At 40.0% G+C, this 20,918-nt stretch overlaps 1 protein-coding gene across 1 annotated transcript in view; it reads left to right on the plus strand.

The window, feature by feature from the left end:
* KIAA1644 (KIAA1644 ortholog) overlaps nt 1-20,918 on the plus strand; it is a 195,387-nt gene that overhangs the window by 42,149 nt on the left and 132,320 nt on the right. The gene's annotated exons all lie outside the window — the stretch shown is intronic.

Genomic DNA, 20,918 nt, shown 5'->3' on the forward strand with positions numbered 1-20,918 from the left:
TTATAATTCTCATTTTGGTTGGAGGCCCAGCTAGATACAGACTTATAAAATTTGTGGATTTATTATCAAGACATATATTCCATAGCTAGAGGACAGTAATTCTGGATCATAATGCCTCAAAGAGCATTTAATCCAGCTGTGTTAGACAAGAATGGGATTTGTTGGCATAAAACTAGTAATCCCCTTTTTTCCGGCCTCCAATTCAGTGCAGAAAAAAGAGGAAAATCCAGGTTTTGACTGATGAGCCCTGACAAATCTCACTGCTGAGGTTTAAGATGTTACCCGGCTTTCTCTCCAGTCTCACTGTCAAAAGTCACCAGCCCTCTAACATAGCCTGCAAGGGAACCTGCACCTTCATCTCTTCTGCAGTTTCTGGGCAGATTTCAGTATTTTGTCTTAAGCCAGTGAGTATATGCTAAAATACCAGGTTCTTAACAGGAGCAACTGGTTCATTCCCTCTGACTACCTTGCAGCAACCTCCACCAAGAGGCTAGGACTAGCGTTACCTTGAATGACTAACAGCAAGATTTGATAGAACTCATCTGTCCAAGCTGTGTGTATCACATGGCTTCTTTTTGCCTTTCTCATGCAACCCTACAGCCTTTAATGACATGAAGAAATAGAAGAGAAAAAAGGATAGAAACGAAAAAGCAAGGTTCAGCACTTGGCAAAAGTTTACGTTCTATTTACAGACTTGACAAAAATTTGGGAGACCTGACTGAGCTAAGAAAGTTCATGTATCCCTAGTTGTGGTCCCTGTTAACCCTTCAAATTGGGGGTGGAGGTGGGAAGTAGGAAGAAAAAGCCTAGTTAATTTTTACAGGGAGCAAAATCTGTCCCCCATGTGAAATTCTGTTCCGGTGAGCGGGTGATGTCAGCACAGCTGGAAGCTGGATGCAGCACTTGGGCAGCCACCACACACACTGAGGACAGACATGCCACATTATCCATTATTGGATCATAAGATACAACCTATAACTGTTTCAAATAATTTGCTTTTGTTGGTGTGGCTGTAGTTTCCCTGAATGAAGAGAGTTTGCAGGTAACTGTTCTTTGGGTTTGTACCTTCTTCCAAAAATGTATAAATGACTCTTCTCCTTCATCCTTCCCAGAAGCAACTGCCTCATATTTTGATGTGCCGTTAGGAATCTGTGCCCTGCAAATTTGCCAGTGGAGTGAGACTCAGCCACTGCAATGTCCAAATCAATTATGAAATAGGATTTGGGGACCTGTGTCTTTAGCTGTTTATGGAAGCATTTAACCTGAAATGCTTCATTCTTTGGCACTCCAATTATTCAATATCTGCTGAAGTATTTGTAATCCTGATGTAAATGAACATAATATCACTTGAATACGTGTTAAAGTGTGGCAAAAGCACAACTGAATAAATTTCAAGAGCCTGCTCCAAGACTAAGGGATATTTTAGACATTTTTGGAGAGTTTGGTCAGGACTCATTTGAATACTATTGCCTGGTTTTGCTAGTTGCAAGAAATGTCATTTTGGAAAGCTGATGGATATTGAGCATTTGAGGCCTGTATGATAAATATCATACCAGGTTGTCCTTTGTGACATTAGTATTTGTAACTTCAAAATCCAATTTTTTCTTAAGACACATAGAACAACCTCATAGTGAGTTAGATTGAATACAGCTTTACCTACTTATCTATTGGCATAGTTCTTAGGCTGAGGTATTTAAAAATAGATGTCAGAGTCCCTATAAGGAAAAACAGATACGATAAAGCAAAATAACCCACCTGCTGTTAATGATGATGACAGACTAATGGCAAGGTAGATTATATGACAGACTTTTCAGATGTGTGGTTATATAACTTTTGTGCAATTTCTCTTCCATTTGTTGAACCATCTGTTTGACTTTAATAACTAACCCCTGATTAGGTCATGGCCAAATACACACTGACATAAATAAGGTTTAAAAATATAGTCCCGAGTTTATAACCTTTTTGAGGCAACATTTTCCTTTTTTAACCTTATGTTTTCCTGGTGCAGAGTGAATTTTATGTCCATGCTGGGTACCACAAGCCCAACTTTCACACATACAAAAAAATAACAGAAATTTTTTGATATCCAGATTGTGAGGTGATGTAACAATCAAGATAGTAAAAATCTTCACGTTACAATTGTTAATATTTTTTCCCCAGACTTTGAGCAGGAAGGAATGTTTGTTACCTTAGAAATATTAGTATTCTTGTTGAATAACTGACAAGATGGTTACCGTGACTTTGTGATGGTACTTAGTGGCAACAGAAAACAAAAATAAAAACCAATAATTTAATTCAGAAACGTCTTTACTCAGTATTTTCTTAATTGTCATTAAATGTTTAAGGGCATGGTATGAGTAAACGGTTGGGACTCCCCACTGGTTTCATCAATAAAATAAAGCCAGAAATGAAAACAAATTAAACTCTCTTTCACCCTTGGCCTCTGAAAATTCACTTTCTGGTTGCAAAGCACTTGTGTTCCTTTTGTTGGTGTCACTTAGTGCTGAACAGGTAAGGTATCAGCCTCTGTATAAGGCATGGCTGTAATGCATCTCTGTCTCACTAGAAGATGACAAAGACTAGGTAGCTGTGCAATGCGAGCTGACACATCACCAGGGTTTCCACAGTTCCCAGTCTCTATTGCTGCTCTCAGCACATCTGCAATGTGTTATCTAGAAGAAAACGAAGTAAATTTTGTTTCTAAAATACTGCAAAGGAAAAACGCAAAATAAAGAAATGGCTTTAAGTACTAGGAAAATAACTAGGTTTAATGTTTAATGCAATGGATTTTGTATCTTCTTGTTATAACTATTTACTTGACCTTTTTCTGTCTGGTTCATCGTGTATTATTAAGAGCTTTTAACAAGAGGCATACAATACTGGCTGTATCTGCCCACTGTTTACATAAATAGCATGCCTGGGAATAATAAACTACAAGCTTTCTTTAAAAGCATTGTAAATGGATATATGGCAGAGGCAGGAGTTACTATTAAGCAGCTCTTAGGATCCTTACAGAAGCCATGCTTTGCATGCAAGTTTAGTCTCAGTGCGGAAGGGAACCTTTTGCAAAACTCTCATGCAATATGAGCTCTTCAGGTTGTTATTTCTCAGCCGTGCACAGCTACTCATCTTACTTGAGGTCATACATCCAGTATAAGGGTCATTTGGGATTTTGAAATAGCTTCATGCCGCTATCCAGCAGCATATAAAATAATTATGGCTAATCTTTTTTTGTACCGCACCATCCCTCCACCATTCAGCAGCTGCAAGCGGTATGAAATGTGTCTGCCCTAAGTGCCAGGAGTTTCCCCTTTTTTCCATCCTGAAAGAAGTGCTAAATGTGTAGCTGACAGGGACTACTAAATGTTTGCAACTGAGGATACAAAGAATGCTTTTAAATAGCTGTAAAACATCCTGCCAAACACTCGCAAAAAGTGACCTTAATTCTGGAAGGACCTTTAAACATGGAGCTAATGTTGCAGCATATATATTGAATTCAGTGCTTCACTCTTTTTTTTTTTATGGGGTCCTCTATTTATTTTTAAAAGAACTCTTTGTATTTTGATATGTTGTATCTGCTTTTCATTTATGGTACGCCCTTAAAGCTGCTGTGCGAGGAGAGAAGGAATTAAAGCACGTTGGCCCAGCGAAGGAATGCTCATTTAAGTAAGGGCTGGGAATGTTGTCCTTTGGAGAAAGAGGATTATAACGGTCGAGCAGCTTTGACCCAAATAGTGAGCAGTGCAGAGCACTAACAACCCTCCCCTGGGACCCTGCATGTTGGAAACTGGCCCTGCATCACAAAGTTGCAGAGTTCCGTGATAACGTGCAAAAACGGTTAAAGGATCCAATAAATTGAAAAGCGATCATGGGCTTGCTGAGACCATCTACAGATAAGGAGGAACTGATAATGGAGGTGGGAAGTGGATGGGGAGCTGAGTGCCGCTGCGTGGGGAAGGTCTGCTTTGGAGGAGAAGTGCAAAGAGCACCTGAATTGTCTGTTTGCAAAACATTTGTAGGGATAACTCTTCTGGTGGCCACAAAGAGTTAGGAAACAGTATATGTATCAAATAAACACAGTCTGACTTTTTGTGGTGCCTTACCCCCGCATCCCCTTGGTGTTTAAACAGCTCAATTTGTGGCAATCAATTCAGTGAAGAGTGCCACATATTTACACATCTGGCTACTTCAGAACTTACACAGTGCACGTTTATGTAGTTGGTTGAAGACAGATGGACAAAAAGAGTGCTCTTAATGTTAAATAAGTAAATCCAGTTGATGTCTCCTGTGGTTATTACTGTGTGCCTTCAGGTGAGGGAAGCTTTGGCAGTGTTATTCAGTTTGCCTACCACATATTTGAAATAGCACCTTAAAAAAGTAGAGTTGGCATCTGTCCCCGAGAGGTGACACTTGCTCTGGCTTGTGACCTTACTGGGCTTGTGCCTTGCCTTGCAGGGAAACCTGGCAACTGCAGGATGCTGGAAGCACCAGCATCCAGGCTCCCAGCAGCCTCAGCTCTCTCTGGGAAAGGGAGAACCAACAGCCTACTGCAGGGAATTTTCATTTCAATTTATCGTAACAGAAGCTGAAAACGGCCTCAGCTCAGGTGCTGGTTGAGGAACAGGTCAAGTAGCCCAGCCTGAGGATAGAAAGCACCTTCCAGCAGGGTAGGACAGCCAGCAAGGGGCAGTGGATCCCTGCTCTGCTGTGCCTGGGAGCATCTCAGAGCCAAACATCCTTTCTGCAGGGATTTTTAGGATGTCAGACAAATACACCTGGCTGCTCGTTCCTTCATTCATCCTGAGCCGGGCAATTGAAGGGCCCATTAAAAAAGATTTATTGGCTTAATGGGTAAGTGCTGTGGCCAAGTGCTGTGCTTTCCCAGCTGGGGCTAGTTGATAGCTGATGGCAACGGAGCCTGAGGCTGCACGATGGCATGGTGTAGAAAGGTGTCCCTGGGTGCGGGATAAAGGAAGCGATGGTCCCTGCAGTGATGTCTACTGGAGAAGAATGAATTGTGCATTTAGAAATGGGCAGCAAAGAAAGAGACAAATTAAAAGATACTAAATTAAATTGTCAGAATAATGACAGTGTACCAAAAGGAGAAACATCCACCATCTCTCTTTATGCATATATCCTGGAGAATTGTGTCCGTGAGAGGAAACTTACATTAAAGCTTTATAGTGGAAAGGTCCAACTCATATTTACGACATCTTAAAATGGGATCTGTGCGATGAATCTGTCAGATTTACATTTATTTACTGTAAATGGGAAAACAATGTGAAGGGGACATAAAACAATATAAATATCTGAGAAGGGAAAAATGCAGGGGGAAAATAATTGTACTCTAGGGAGCAAAGATAAAACACACAAAAATGGCTAAATGACTGCGACATTGCGTTTAGGGGACTTGGCTGGGACCCAGCAGGTTTCACTCAGTCCTGGCCTCTGCGGCACATTTCTGCACGATCAGCAGACCTGCTCTGTCCTAAACCTTTGAAGATAACACCTATTTGGGTATTTGGCTGCCCTGAAATCAGCTTCTAGCTGAACAGAAATTTTATATTTCCTTTCTGTGTGCCTCATTTCTCAGGAAACTGAGGATGATACTGGGACAGACCCTCCATCGGCTTAAGTTCAAACCCTTTGAGGCAGAGCTCTTCCTTGCAGTGTGTTCCATGCAGGAGCAAATTATGAGGGCTCCACAGCCAGCCATGTCTCCTACCACAGTTTAAAGAACAAAAACGTTTTGTCATTGTTCTGCAATCTTACAGTTGGTTAACGTGCAACCAAATCAATGCTTAAGACATTGTCAAGCCTTTTTCTTCCATAGCCTTAATGTGTCTTTTCTTCTTTCCACCCTCGTGTCATCGGAATTATCCCATTGAGCTTTTGCTCAGTCTTACCATTCGACTTACTGACACACTGAAAGTCAAATCCAAGTCTTGTTAACATTTGGCTGCTATTGGAACCTTTAACATTTCAAGTATCTGCATCAATTTCAGTTCTAAGAAAAAATCCTGGCTGCATTTCAATAGTTAATTACTCTTGACTATTGTTATAAATTCTTAAATTGAATTTGCTACATGTGCTGGGTTGAGTCCTGTTATCTTTCCACTTCAGTATCAAATAAATAGGGTTATAGGTACTTTAGCCTTTTTAGTAACTACCATTACAGTATACATCTATTGCTACAGACCAGACAAAGCATAGCCGCTCTGCAGTAGAAAAATTTCCTTCCCAGACTGGGAAGGAACCTAGCTGTAAAGTTTGCTGGTTCATGAATAAAGGGACATATTTTCCCTAGGCACAAGTTGAGCTGGCCACCAGTAAGAAGGTTTCAACATATACCAGCCGAGTGGCTGTCTTAAAAATCATGAATTTGAGAAGCAAGATCAGATGAAGCAAAATCATTCTTATGGCAATATTGCATGAGAGAAAAATGGAAGTGCCCAGCTCAGCCAACCTCCCTCAAGCACATTGTCTTGAAAATCCTGAGCCACACAGAAGAGGCAGTTTTAAAAATAAAATTATGCTGATGCCAGACTGTGTCCTTTAAAAACTTACTGCTTAGGGCAATTGTGAAGGGAGGAAGATTTTAATAAAAAAAGTGGAGGGGGGGAAACACAGGCTGTTGAATAAGCAATGAGATATGGAATTGTCAAGGAAAATGTATAGCTAGTAGCAAAGAAAGGAGGACAAGGAATACATTTCACTTCATGTCATCTAACTTCAGTGTCTTCACCGTGGTGTTATGTTCCTAGCCAGCCCAGTAGCTCCACTGCTCTTCATGACCAGGTCACGTACAGCAACTATCCTCCACCTGCATGGGACTGTGGCACCCATAGGTGACCCTGGTGATGTCAACATCTCTGGATGAAAAATCGTTTGAATAGACTACAGAGAAAAATGCAGCTCTCCTATAAATGCGACATCTTCTGATCATCAAGGGTCCTCATCAACCCTGTCTGCTCTAGATGTAATTGTACATTAGCACTAAAATGTTAGCACCGACATAGGTTTTGAAACCAGACTCAAAGATTCAGAATACCTTCTACATCTTCGTGGGTTTCCTGAGAACAAGTGAATTTTGTCACCAGGAAGCATTTTTGAAAATCTGATACAATGAATTTCCTAAATCTCACATGCAAATGCCTGAGTCTGCACGCACTGAACACCCTAGAACTCCTCTATGGGTGCATGATCAGACTGAAAATAAAGAACAAAGCCAGAGTCTAATGGAATGCTGAGATCTGTGGAGAAATCAATGTCTAACCAGTGCCAAGATGCCATTCATTTCTGTAGCCAGCACCACTATATATGCCTTTCGTTGTCAAGGTTTCATACAAACAGAATCCTATTGCCATTCTTAGGGGAATATCTTTGAGGTAGCAGAAATTTTGGAGAAAGGCAATTGAAAGATAACATCCCGACATCTATCTCTTCCTGACTTCCTAGTCTAACAATTACTCAAAAATGTGTATGTTGAAAACATCTAAATACGTTGGTGGCAGCAACTTATTTTTTGTGATATTAATTTCTATATAGATTCTTAATATGATGAGAAATAGAACTAATCATAGGCTGTAGGTGCAGTGTATTCATGGTAGTAATGTAAAACAGCAAAGATAAATGTGATAGTCTTAAAATTAGATCATGAAATATAATAATAGGTTTTCAGTATGTGATCATAAAATAGGAACAATACTATCATGTAAATGAAATTACTATATTTGAACTGTTATATGAGCTCATGAGTGTATAATATAAGTAAAGAATATTTTAAACATCCCTATCTCTTAGGAAGGATGAAGCTGACTATAATCAGCTTTCTTTGGGAGCCTCGTTCAGTATTAGATGGGGTTTTTTTTAATAACATGAAAAGTACTATAGTAATAGTCCTGAATAAAGAAAATCAGCCAATGTTAAGAGTTCCGTTGCAACTAAAGCCGATCAAAAATCCTGGAATTACATCTTTCAAAAAACGCAAGACTTTGAAAAACAAACAGGTAATCAACTTCCTGGACTGATAAAAGAAAAGCCAAAAATAGACTTTTTTTCTTAAATGACAGAATTCCCAGAAATGTTGATTTCAGTTCATTGGCTGCTCACCAATCACCAGGGCATTTGTTTTTAAATATTTAAGGTTTTTCTTTCTTTTTTTGCAAAATTAAAATTCTCTTGCTGAAGCATTCAGGCTTGCACAAACTGCATTTGTAGGAGGAGAGGAAAAAGATGGATGACGCTTAACCAACCCTAATTTGCGATACCTATTTACAGCTGTGTTTTACTAATGACTATAGATAGAGAAAATAACATCATAATGGGACGTAATTTATTACAGTAATATCTACACATGGAATTCTTTGGAGGATCAGGGCTTCTGTGGGTGATTGTATATGAATTTAAGAGAAAGCAAGCTGTGAAGAGTAGTTCTTAATCTACTTTTCTTTCTGATCCTTATTTTAGAAAGGCCAGGCAAATAAAATCCATGGAATGTTGAAAGAAGCACTGCAGTTGTTGTAAAGGCCATCCTGCCTCTTACTGACAAAACCCAAATCCAATCTGACATAAAAGCAAAACATTATTCTCATTTTTTTCCTGCTAAAATGCATCATTCTTTGTACAAATTTTGCAAAAGATTCATACTTTGACTATTACCCTTATTCTTGGTTAGGACAACTGTTGGTTAGAATAAGAATAGTTAACGCTTTCCTAATTAATCACCTTCCTAACACATAATGGTTTTCTTTTAGGAGGCCATAAATGCTAGGATTTTAAGAAATTAACACCAAAAAATACCAAGGTAGGTTTTCTTTGAGGAAGAGATCTCTATCATTAGAAGCAACAGAAAAAAAAATGAATTATTAAACACAGTATCTGAAAATGAAAGTGGTGTTGAGTGCACAGTGGGGACACAAAAGGCCTCTGGTCTCGTCACCTGAAAACCACATCTCAGTGTTTTGTCAGTATGTGGCTACTTACCTGGGGATGAGTAGATGTTCTTCACAGCACACGTATGTGTTCTGCTTGTTGGAAGCCACATGTGCAAGCTACTCAATTTTGTTTGCTTGTTTTGAAAAAAATAGGTCATTAGGAACTCTGCCAAACTAAGACATTACCTAAAGTAGTAGATATTGGAAAAACATGGTCTACCAAGTTACTGGCAGATGGACACCAAACACTATTGCTTGCTTTGGAACAAATGATATTCCAGGTTGAAAAACAATATAAAGAGTGGCATACGGCCTTGTTTTCTGGGGTCTTTCTAATTGAAAAGTACCCACAGCAAAATGTTTACATCATATAAGCAAAGAGCAGAATATCACATGTAACAAATTGTACCTAGCAGGAAAAAGACAATATTGCTTTTCCAAAAGTTTCTCTCTCCCAAGATGAGTGCATGCTTTCATTCTCCTCCATGCAGCAGAGGATAATATTTCCCGTGGGGTTTTTTCATTAGAATACTACAAACCTACATTTATCTTCACCAAACACCTCTCATTCGAAAACGGGTGAGGAAATGAGAGATCCCACAGCCCTTTAGCTGCCTAACAAAGCAGCGTACGAAGCCACGGCTCTAATACCATAAACACAGCTCGCTACAGAGTCAGCTTGGGAGCAGATGCTGCAGCTGCAAGATAATTTTCCACAGCTTGGCATGAGGGTGTTAAATTGTTATTGAAAGGCTGAAAAGGGTTGGTAAAGTACTGCAGGATGAGACAACCCTATGAAATACAAGTATTTAATTAGTATTTAGCATGATAGGAATAGCATGTTAAATGCCATCTAGCCTACCCATAGCATACCAAGTTAGTATTTAAAGTTATTTAATTGTCACCTGCCTGCAGCGCCTCCTTTTTTCCTTTTTGTTCATATATACCTACAGCCTTTTACAAAGTCAACATATTGCTACAGCTAGGACGGCTGCTTGACTTGTTTTTAAGATGTTCGGCAGTAACCATACTTACAGCATTTTTGATAAATAAACACCTGTTAACACTCAAAAGGCGAAAAAAAAAAATAATATCCCAGTTACTTATGAAACTGGTTCATCAAACCCGAGTGAGAAATGTTCCCCTGCAAATTCACACCTGGTGGCTTGTGCCGGTGTAACCTCATCTAGCGTCTCCGTTTTAGCTCTGTCCTTGACTTTTCCTGATGTGGTCAGGAGCTATGAATAGTAAACTGCTGAAGACGTAGTTTGCTCTGTGCTGAGGTAAGGAGCCTTTTGCAGAATGTCTTCGCGTTGAATCATTTACCTTGCAGCACAATAACCTAACACAACAGGACACAGCTTAGACAATAGCTTTTAACCAAAACAACAATGAGATCTGGGCTTTTTCAAATCCCTAAAGCAAAGTTCATCAGATCAGATACATGAACTTCAGGTCTGATGTATCATGAGCCATACCTGCCTTTTGCTACTTCTTCCCTTTCAAAAAATCTTGGGTTTGTAGGTAAACAGTTTCATTAGTGAAAAGAGGTTCGTGTTTGTAAAAGAAACCTTTTAGGCATTACTGCTCAGCCTGGTTCCTTATGATGCCTTGCTTGATATGATTTTACTTTAGCGGTTCCCCTTGGCTGGCTCTGAGCATCAGTCAGAAGAGAAAGGAGATTTTGCCCAACCTGCCTCTCTCAGAACTGAATACAACGCTTATGAAAATCAAGGGTTGCCTTTTCTGCTCATCTCAATGGGCTGTGACTCTCCCTCTCAGTGCTCGTGTTTAATGAATGCCATTAGTATTTATATGTACCAAGAGAAGGCTGTGCCTTGCAAGCTTTCTGCGTTCCAGTATATTAAGTGACAGAATAAGCAATAGCCCTCTTAACAGCATTTTCCCTAAATTCATTCTTCACCTAATACAGATTTTTTCTGCTCAATTGAGGTTTTATGGAGGAATAGACGGAGAATAAAATGCCTAGTGGATGGAAAGTCAAGTTTGCCTTAAAAAGCATGAGCTCTGATTCCCAGTGGTGAGAGTGTCTGCTGAACAGCTTGATAACTTCAACTCACTGGGCACCCATTCCCCTGTCTATAAAATGGAGATATTGTATATGTTCCTCCCCTGCAGAGTGTTCAGACATAATGCTAAAGGGACGGTACGCTTTGCTTATGTGCACCACACCTTGTTATCTGCTTAATGTCATACATCATCAGTATGGTTAGTGACCATGTTTACATTAACCGTGTTCATTGCTCCAAAATTTTCCCACCTTTTTGTATTTTCTCTCTCAGTACTTTGTATTTGTAATCACAGCGATTTTGTTGAGGCAATGGGGGGGTGATTCCCCAATAGCAACAGTTCACATATAAGTTGGAAATTTGACTAATACTCTTCCAAAAGCCTCTTCTGTGTCTATATTGCATTGTCCATCCAGCTTACCTAATTAAAGAGCCCCTTGAGAAAGACAGACAAGTCTTCTGCTTGTGCTCTGCAGAACTGAACAAAGTTGGAGAGCTCAAGAAATGTGAAATGGCCGCCAGCAAGGCAGTACTTCTTAGGAGCTTTTTCTTGATGGATTTGTATCTCAGTTATGTTCACTGCATCAGTGAGCTGAAAAGTCTGTAAGGCACGTGCATGGCACGTAACTTCCTGAAACGTATGGCATTTCTTCAATTTGTCGTGACCCCCAGTTAAGACAAAAGAGAATAATGGAATCACGGAATTGTCAGAGTTGGAAGGGCCCTCTAGAGATCATCTGGTCCAACTCACCTGCAAAAGCAGGATTGCCCAGAACACATCACTCGGGACGGCATCCAGGCGGGTCTTGAAGATCTCCAGAGAAGGGGACTCCATGACCTCCCTGGGCAGCCTGTTACAGTGCTCCGTCACCCTCACCCCAAAGAAGTTTTTTCTCATATTTGAATGGAACTTCCCATGTTCCAGCTTGAGCCTGTTGCCCCTTGTCCTATTGCTAGAAACCACTGAAAAGAGTCCGGCTCCAACATCCTTCAACTCACTCTTTAGATAAATATAAATAAGGTCTCCCCTCAGTCTTTGCTTGTCTAGGCTAAAGAGTCCTAGCTCCTTGAGCCTTTCCTCATAAGGGAGGTGCTCCAATCCCTTAATCATCTTTGTTGCCCTATGCTGCACTCTCTCCAGCAGTTCCCTGTCCCTCTTGAACTGGGGAGCCCAGAACTGGATGCAGTATTCCAGTTGTGGCCTCACCAGTGCAGAGTAGAGAGGAAGAATGACCTCCTTCCACCTACCAACCACACTCTTTCCCAAGAACTACAACTGAGTGTTTGCTCCAATCAGCACCTGGAAAAATACCTCTGGCTTGGTGTACACTAGAGCTAGAAACATCTTCACCTTGTTGTCCTGATGATTAATTCTTGGGCTCTCTGCATGCAGCCCCTGAGATGGTTGGTGTCAGCGGAGTGAGCCTTGTCACTTAACCCAATAAATCACTCTTATCTTTACAGAGGAACAGCAGTTTATACCAGTCGCCTCTCTGGCCAGTTCAGAACAGTGAGCAATTTTCTGCATGCCACACCGTGTTGGACCAGACCAGTTTGATAACAGTGTGATAAGCAATAATTGCAGTGTCACCCAACCCTGCGAATCCTGTTTTCTTCTTCTAGCTCTGCAGCTCAGGTCTCTTATCAACAGAGAATCCATAAAAGCAAGACAGTAGGGGGTCACTGCCCAGAATTAAAAGTGAGCTACCAGTGTTGTAACTGAATCTTAAATTTTTTTGCTCATTTTTCTGTTTTCAGAGCTTAGATATTTGCATATTATTTCAATGAATAACTTCACAGTTCATAAATCAAAAAGACACTCCTAAACTAGAGCTCATGACAAATAACTGCATTTTAAGTGAAGTGCTCAATGTCATTTGATGGAAACTTCTTAACCATTTTTCATTTTCTACGCAAGTGACAAAAATAATTTTCCCCATCTGGATTTCAATTTCTTTTGTCTTTTCTCCCTGCTCCCTCTATTTTCTACACTTAGAAAACACAGAATGTTAAGGGAAAGGAGGAAGAAAGGAAAAAAATGTAAAATGTTCCTTTTGTTGGTTACTTTTGGCAAAAGCACACTATCAATTATTCATTTTTTGTTCATGACTTAAAAAAAAATAATAGAAGAAATGATGAAGTGCAAAGTAGCTGAAGCTCTGAACTGTGAGGAAAAGACCTTACAAGAAAACAAAAGCAACTACAAAAAAAAAAAAGAGAGAGAGAAAACTCAAACTGAAGTGGATGAAAAAAAAAGACTTTGTAACTAAGTATCCTCCTTTGCCTACTGCATCCTGCAAGCCAGGTCTTTTCCTGCGGTCCTGCTCGCTCTCCACCACGTTTCTGTGGCTTGTTAGGTTGCAGCAAACTCCATGTCACTACTCCTAAGGATCCCTGTGGAAAGCATTTCCCATCTGACATTCCCTCTGTGACCTGTTCTTCTCACTCCTCTCCTGATGACTGCTCTTCCTGAGGGCACAGCTCCCCACGACTGATTGCCCTCGGAGAGGAGGTGATCTCCCTTCCCTCTCTAGTAAGTCAGGCCACATGAATTCAGTAGATTCTTGAATACCACGGAAAGGCAAAACAATCTTTTCATTTAGTTGATTTCACTTGTCTTTTTTTTATTTTTTTTAACATAGCATTCTAGTTAAAAGCTTTTCTAAGAGATGTAGATGTGCTGCGTTCTGTTATGACACATGACAGTTTTATAACTCCTTTCTTTTCCTTGTAGATATACTTCTCTTTCATATTTCAGTTGTTTCAGTAATTATTCAAAATAAAGTGGAATGTCTTGAGACATGTATTATGAGCAGAATGATGGATTTAATTTCAATGAAAAGCCACTTTTGTGTTGTAAATGTGTCTTATGCCTTTGAAATTCCCTGACAAGTTCAGGAAGTTTTTTTCAAGATTTTCAACTCATTTATAGACTGACCTAAAACCATTGGAGTTGATGGAAGTCTTTGCATTGATGTTAATGTGCTCTGAGTCAGGATGAGACTCCATCTCAGTTGTACCAACATTGTGCAGTGCTTAATTAAATGGAGACACTCTAATATGCAGGGAGCCACCTGCAAGTTCCCAGGACAGCAATAAGGGTCTTAATATCAAAAAGGAATAATGGTTTCAGCATCAGCTTTCTCAAATTAACTCTTTAATCCCAGATATGGGATATATTTTGTCTCTCAAAGTGTTAGGTTTTGTTTCAGTCTAGTGCTCACACACACTATATATGTATAATTCTCAAGACTTTTTATTTTTATCAAGCAGCTGTATCAGAAAGGGTTTGGGGAAGCAGAGGAAATGTTTCATTCAGTCTCTGTGATCTGATACGTGTTATACCAGTTTTCCTTTGCTGAATAAAGTCCTCAAGTCTGATATGAAAGAAAACAGTCTCACCAAAATGAGTGAAAATAGTTGCAGTGCGTAAATTTAAATATGTCCTTTATGTTTTTGTATGATAAGAGTCTCACAGGCCTTGCCTGTCCTTGCAGTCAGGCATTCACCAAAATGGTGTTCTAGAAACTCCTAACCAGTAAAGATGGCATGAACTACTTGATCACTAGGAAAATGTAAATCTGGGTCTCTGGTTTTGAACTGGCCTCTACCCACTCAAGTAGCAAAAAGATTCATTAATAGAAACCTAAGCTGCCACAGAATCTTCCAGGGTGGTGCTCTGGGATGTGCCGGGCACCAGAGAGCCCTGCCGTTCGGTGGGAGTCCAGTACACAGCACCATGCAGGCAAGATCACCTCTCCTATGAGCATGCCTCCCATTAAACCCATGAGAGGGACCATCTCACAGAGTTAAATCTCCAGGACACAGTAATAGCTACTAAGTCTGTGAGATCTTCTGGAAAAACTTCTATACTGTTCATGGTCATTACAGAAATTCCAACCCTACACATCCAAAACACAATATATTCCCTTTCTGCTACTTTCTCTTCCCTACCTCCACATACATTGTTTTTTCATTATAACAAATTCCATTGTTTCTACTGAAAAATATGCTCAGGTAGCATGAATCATGGTCACTGCTTCTATAAGATTGCTTTCCTATTTGCATATTAATAATGATGCTGAGAAATAAGGAGCCATTAAAGCCAACTCTAAATGAAAACACTTCAAACTTATAAGCAACACATTTTTCATTTCACTAATAGTACACAGTGCTTCTTAGCAAACAATGTTGGTAAATAACAAATTTGCTTTAACAGCCTTGCTGATAACTTCCTCTGATATCCCCCTCCACCAGGAACACTGAATCAATATAGTGAGTTAGTTACCTCTTGACTGCAGACGGTTGGTTTGAAAAGCAACTTTGGACTAGTCAACGTTTTCCTGATTTTGTTTTCCAGCAAATGTTTTCCAGTAATTGTCATTGACAGAGTTTAAGAAGCAAGCATACTTCACTGCTAAGCTTTCCATAGAAAAACAATAAGTATCTGGTCGTTTTGATTTCAGTGCAGGCTGTCAAAGAGAAATGTAAGCTGGAAGCCACAAAATGCTACACAGTAAGAAAAAAACAAAAAAAAAAAAAAACAAAAAAAAAAAAAAACAAAAAAAAAAAAAAACAAAAAAAAAAAAAAACAAAAAAAAAAAAAAACAAAAAAAAAAAAAAACAAAAAAAAAAAAAAACAAAAAAAAAAAAAAACAAAAAAAAAAAAAAACAAAAAAAAAAAAAAACAAAAAAAAAAAAAAACAAAAAAAAAAAAAAACAAAAAAAAAAAAAAACAAAAAAAAAGAGACCATTTATAACAGTGAAACATAAGTGGATTGAATAGTACCTAAAGTACAATTATACTCTTAGAAGTGATGATCTGACTGAAGAATTCTGCTCTTCAGACTCATTCAGTCCTGTCCTTAGACCAAAGGTATATGTAATTTTTGCATCACTTTAAATATATCTTTTTTCCTGTCATATAATTCAATAAATATACTCAGTATTTTAATATGAATGCATTTACACTGATAAAAATTGATGAATATACCTAGGCAGTGTCAATTGAAGCCCTAATATTTTCCTGCTTCCATGCCTACCATTGCATACATGAATATTTGCGTACTATATTATATATAGTTTAGAAATTGTGATAACTGAAGTGACACAAAAGTCCATATCAAATCTAAGGTAAATAATATGAGAGAGGGGTGTAGTTTTTATCATCAGATATCAGCAGTATCAGCAGAAATACTGAGTCTCGTCCCCGTTCTTTTCAGTTATAGCCAGGTCTTCATGCACAGCTGAAGACAGCTGAGAAGAGAGCGAAGGCGCTGCAAAGCAGTGTGGTTGAGAACCTGCAGATTTCATATGGTGTGAGTCAGCAGAGAAATATCCAGCTCACGCTTCTTCTCAAGCAGTGGAGCCAAGTCATACGCGTGTCAAAACTGAGAACATGGTACTTCCACTGAACTGGGTAGAGTTACTTGGGCTTCTGTGGAGAGGCATTCCCACAAGTATTGGCTAGAACTGGAACCTGAGATTCAGCAAAGTAGATTCATAGTGTGGGTGAATGGAGGGGGGTGTGTGTGTGTGTATGGGTAGAGGAGAGGCAGATGGACAGCCATTCTGAGCACGTTCACTTTGGAAAGTATTTAAAAGTAGTTAACTCCAGACATTCCAACGTATTTGAGCCTCATAAAGAGCTCAAACTCTGACGCTCAACACAATCAACTGTTTTGTAATTACACGCCTTGTAGTTGCCTAAAAAAAAATTATCAAAATCAAAGCATTCTGTAGGCTGTGTAGCTCTCTTAATGAGAAAGGACTGCCCTGGAATGTTTTCAGTATTCATTTTTACCTGTCCACGTAAGCCTTGCTCCACATGTTCAGCTTATTCAGGTCAGTAATGCCTTCTGCTGGGCTTGGTTAATGCGCCTGAGCTATTTGACTTACTTATCTAATAATATACTAGCTGTCCCTTGTGGCATGAAAGAAAAATATCAGATGTGTCATTCCAAGCCCCTAGTGCATTTCTGATGCCATAGGGCATCTGGGAGATCTGCATGGCAGCTGTGACACGGGACCTGCAGGAGACCTGCACTCTTCTGGTGTGGCAGCTGGTGGACAGGCAGGATACCTGAGGGCATTGCAAGGGCTCTGAAGACTTAAGTGTGTGCAATTGGATTGAACCTTCTGTATCTGGATAATTTCAATGTTAGATCAAATGAGAAGGACCAATCCCCTGTTCTCTTAACATCATCTTTAAAACAAGCTCTCCATGCAAGTCTCAAACTGCTTTGGACAGAGTGAATTGGTATTGTTGAATCTCTCCAAGCAGATGTACCTCAATGTGTCTTGAATTTAAATATCAACTTCCACTAGATCATTAAAAAAAAGCCCATATCACTGAATGCAAATAAAGCTAGAGAGTAAAGTCGTCATACTATTGAGCATATTAAACAAAATTATAAAGCTCCCGCTAACATGAGCAGAGTAAGTAAGTACAATTACCAGAGTTTTTTTATATTGCATACACCCTCTATGTCCAGGCCTCTCAATCTCGTTTTTAACCAACAACCCAACACAGATGTGTTGGCTCAAGCTTAATTTGCTTGTAACTGATTCATGTGAGGAGTAGCTAAGGCAACCAACTAATTGCACATGCCAGGAGGCTGAATTAAACTTTACTTCCCAGAGATTCTCAAGTGATTTCAGAATCTTGAGCTATCAGATAAATACGAAAATATTTTTTAAATAGTAGATATCTTTCATCGTAGCCACTCAGTGCATTCATAAGTTGACATTGTTATTTTTAACAACAATGACATTAAAATCGAGGATTGTTTCACAGCAATTTCTATCTAAAATGTTGCAAAGACTTTTTAAAGTCAGGAATGGCAAGTGGCTAAACTTGATTTCTCAAAATTCAAACAAACGAAGAGACATTCAGCAGAGATCATTGAATCCTGCTGTACAAAAGCTGTTTTATTCTTTTGAGAAGGCAATTTAAATCTGGCATGTAATTGGTGTGAAATATTCTCCAGTTTATCTGTAAGATATCTGCAGGAGTCGTGTCCTATCCAAAGCCTGGGAAGAGCAATTAGTGTGAGAAAATTATGCCTTAACAGGGTTCTAGCTACCTTGAGGTTTTTGTATTCTGCTTACCCCTTTCTTTTTGCTTCCAGAAATGCAAAGAAGTCTTTTGAGTAGAAAAGCATCAGTCATTCCAAGTATTAAAACTTCTTCCTGCGTCACCTTCATAATGACTTTACTACGCTGCCGTTGCTGCAGTATGAAATTGGGCATGGGAGAGCAGGAATGAACATCTGGCTTAGCTGAAGCTGCCTATCCCACCCTCCAGAGCTGTGCTGCAAGGAGATGTGAGATGGCAGAAGGCCACCTACCCGTGCTAGCAGCTGGGGCACCTGGGGGTGCCAAGCAAGGCACTCAGCTCCCTATGGAGTGGGGAAGCTCTAGGCACCAACTCCTAGGGCACCTGGAGCTCTGTTCGGAGGTATCCTTGACACAGCAGCCTTGCAAACTGCAGATGCTCCCAGCCATGCTCATACCTCCCTCCCATCTGTCCCCACAGCTGCCAAACCTGGGATGCAGCTCAGCGCAAAGCACTTTCACTGCCTTTTCCTGCACCATTAACGCAGCAGGGTGCACCTAGAAGGTATGAGTCATCACACAGGGCATCTTGGCAGCAGCTCTTGAAGTCACAAATCTGCAGGCAATGTACTTCTGAACCAAGTACAGGTGATGCTGCCTCTGGGACCCGAGTCCCCTTTTTCATTCACAGTGGTGTCTGAGCATGCCATTGCAGCCCTCCTTGGAAGGTTCCTTCAAGAGGACATTGTGGGGAGCTTTCCCTGACCATGTAGACAGAGGGAAGTTAAGGTTACCTGAAGTCAATTGGTGGAGTGCTTCAGGCTTTCCAGTTTTGAACTGGCATGCCATGGCAGTCCATGGCCATCCCCTCATTCTCATTCCACCCTAGTTCTTCTTCCTCAAATGGGTTACTCGCATCTTTCTGACATGCCCACATTTCATCCTTACACGTTGGCCTTTATAGAAATGAGGTCACCACAGATTGCCTCAGCTCTCTGCAGGTTTAAAGCAGTTTAGGAATGTGATCTTTTGAGAGCACTCTTGCCTCTTATCTGGGGACAGTCCCAGACTAATGTAGTGACACATCTATAGGACTGAGGTGATTTGTACCCAGGTACTTGAACTACGCTGTGCAGATATGCCCGTAGTCATATTGGGATACAGTGTCAATGCAAATACTGGCCCATTTTTTTCCTTTTCCTTTTCTTATTTTCTTTTTTCTTTGTTTCCCTTCCTCATCCTCTTGTTTTCCTTTCTCTTTCTGTCACCTTCACACTGTATGCATGGTTGTGACTGTGTGAATAGACTGTGTTGAGTCTATTATGTGTATGTACCACATCATTATATATAATGACAGCAGTATAATTATAATGCTACAACAGAAAACATTGGCTGTGTAGACAAGGCCATAATAGCAGCCTGCGTGATGGGAGTTAACCCACTCGTTCTCCTCCACCACCACGTCTGGGCCTTTTCTTGAGAGAAGAAGTTGTGTCTTATCTGTCATGTTCACCCTTTCCCAAAGACAAACAACTAGTATCTCCTGTTAGCTTAATCAGGCATTTCACTAATTCAGGGATTTATCAGCATGAACAAAAATAATTTCAGCACTGTACAAACAGTAATGAAACTACTTTGGTCATCTCCACTATGGGATATGAGCTGCAATCTGGTTTTATTCCAGTTAAACCCTATGTGTTTTCTAAAACCTCATCTGATCTATGTAGCTGTTACACCCTATACTTTTGTATAGCCCTAGCCCGACTCTTAATTGGGTCTGCATATATATTGCTATCATTGCAGGGTTTAACACTTCACCACCAGCAGCAGTCCCAGCCCCTCTGACTCTCTCCGGGGGTTAACAGCTCTTCTTAACAGCTGGCAGACTATTGCTGCAGAACTCTATTATCTTATCTAACAGAAGATTTTATAGCTATATTTAGTTTAATTGAGGAATGTCCTAGAAAAGGACTAATGACAAGTTTCATTATCAATATAGTAATTCACATACGGACAAAATTTTTAAAAGAAGAAGGGAGGAAAAAAAGTTAATTGGAACCCCAAATTACTTCTGGCAGTGAAAACCCTTTAGCATTTCGTTGATATGTTGCTTGTATCTAGTCAGTGGCTGATATGATCCATGAGTAGATCTTTTTCTCCCAGTCATTTTGAAACACTTGGTCACAAACACGCTCACTTCCATTGGATAAGCATGTTTTTACTTCAGTAATCCTAGCAAGATGACATTAATTCCCAATGGAGGCAAGTTAATTACAGTATATTACACAATCTGGCTTTTAGATAAAAAGGTTCTACTTTGCCCTGTACCTGTGAGAAGAAGTGTTCTCTTCAGAGGGAAAGAATAGCAGAAATTGGGCACATGTTTTTACTGTGAGGAAGTAATTTTGCATTTTTATTACCAGATTTAAAAACAGGTTGTTTCACAGTACCAATAGGATAATTCAAGTTGGAAAGGACTTCGGGATGTCTGTGGGCAGCCTCCTGCTCCGGGTCAGCTCTGTGGTCTTGGGGCATTTCTTCATAGCATAAGGTCAGGCAGAGACGAGTCTAACCTGTGGGATGGAAGCTGAATTAATGTGATACCTTGCCAAGGTTCATTAGCCTGGCTGAAAAGGAGTATTATGTTAATGTGACTCTATTGGTTCTGATCAACAGCTAGCTCAGGCACCTCAGCCCAGTGCAGCCATGCTCTATCTTGTTTTCTAATGACAGTACCCGTGAAGATGAGCTCCCAAGATGTGCTGGCGGAGACATTTCTCAGCACACCTGACTCTTCAGCATCACCTCACAGTAACAAATACCATACTTAACACTAGGGGTAAAAATGTGTTGCTGGACCTATGAAGCAAAAGCTTTTGGCTGGGAGAGGCTGGTA

The sequence above is a fragment of the Calidris pugnax genome, unplaced genomic scaffold (genome assembly GCF_001431845.1).
Source record: "Calidris pugnax isolate Ruff unplaced genomic scaffold, ASM143184v1 scaffold36, whole genome shotgun sequence".
In the NCBI taxonomy this organism is placed as follows: Eukaryota; Metazoa; Chordata; class Aves; order Charadriiformes; family Scolopacidae; genus Calidris; species Calidris pugnax.